Source organism: Bufo gargarizans, chromosome 9 (genome assembly GCF_014858855.1).
Source record: "Bufo gargarizans isolate SCDJY-AF-19 chromosome 9, ASM1485885v1, whole genome shotgun sequence".
In the NCBI taxonomy this organism is placed as follows: Eukaryota; Metazoa; Chordata; class Amphibia; order Anura; family Bufonidae; genus Bufo; species Bufo gargarizans.
In genome coordinates this window covers 43852963-43854503 of record NC_058088.1, presented here as the reverse complement: position 1 = coordinate 43854503, position 1541 = coordinate 43852963, and positions in this window count along the sequence as shown.

Sequence of the window (1541 nt, the reverse complement as noted above, 5' to 3'; positions counted from 1 at the left end):
TCTTTGCTCAGGGGTAAAATGCAAAGCTGTTTTCTGGATTATCCCACAGGGCCATGATCCTCCATCATTGTTATTAACCCCTCCCTTGCCAGCCCACCCAGCCCTATTTAGCTTTGTGTTCAGCTTTGAAAAAAATGTTTAGGCCATGAAGGGGTTAATTAAGTGTTGGAGGGGGTGGGGGGTGTTATTGTGCATATTGTGTTTGGGATCCATTTAACAAGTTTGACCAGTTGGGTTTGAGAGTGGTTGAGTGTCATCCACAGATCCCTCATAACAGTGCGTCACCCACAGACCCCCCATAACAGTGTGTCACCCACAGATCCCCCATAACAGTGTGTCATCCACAGATCCCCCATAACAGTGTGTCATCCACAGATCCCCCATAACAGTGTGTCACCCCACAGATCCCCCATAACAGTGTGTCATCCACAGATCCCCCATAACAGTGTCATCCACAGATCCCCCATAACAGTGTGTCATCCACAGATCCCCCATAACAGTGTGTCATCCACAGATCCCCCATAACAGTGTCATCCACAGATCCCCCATAACAGTGTCATCCACAGATCCCCCATAACAGTGTGTCATCCACAGATCCCCCATAACAGTGTGTCATCCACAGATCCCCCATAACAGTGTGTCATCCACAGATCCCCCATAACAGTGTCATCCACAGATCCCCCATAACAGTGTCATCCACAGATCCCCATAACAGTGTGTCATCCACAGATCCCCCATAACAGTGTCATCCACAGATCCCCCATAACAGTGTGTCATCCACAGATCCCCATAACAGTGTGTCATCCACAGATCCCCCATAACAGTGTCATCCACAGATCCCCCATAACAGTGTCATCCACAGATCCCCCATAACGGTATAATCCACAGATCCCCATAACAGTGTGTCATCCACAGATTCCCCAGAACAGTGTCATCCACAGATCCCCATGACAGTGTCCCTCCACAGATTCCCTCATACAGTTGTGTCATCACGCGATTCCTCATAACAGTGTGTCATCCACAGATTCCCCATAACAGTGTGTCATCCACAGATTCCCCATAAGTGTGTCATCCACAGATTCCCCCATAAACAGTGTGTCATCCACAGATCCCCACTAACAATGTCATCCACAGATCCCCATAACAATGTCATCCACAGATCCCCCATAACAGTGTGTCATCCACAGATTCCCCCATAACAGTGTGTCCATCCACAGATCCCCATAACAATGTCATCCACAGATTCCCCCATAACAGTGGTCATTCCACAGATTCCCCCATAACAGTGCGTCATCCACAGATCCCCCCCATAACAGTGTCATCCACATATTCCCCCATAACAGTGTGTCATCCACAGATTCCCCCATAACAGTGTCATCCAGATTCCCCATACGTGTGTCCCACAGATTCCCCCATAACAGTGTCATCCACAGGATCCCATACAGTGTCATCCACAGATTCCCCCAAACAGTACGTCATCCACAGATTCCCCCCATAACAGTGTCATCCCACAGATTCCCCCATAACAGTGTGCATCCACA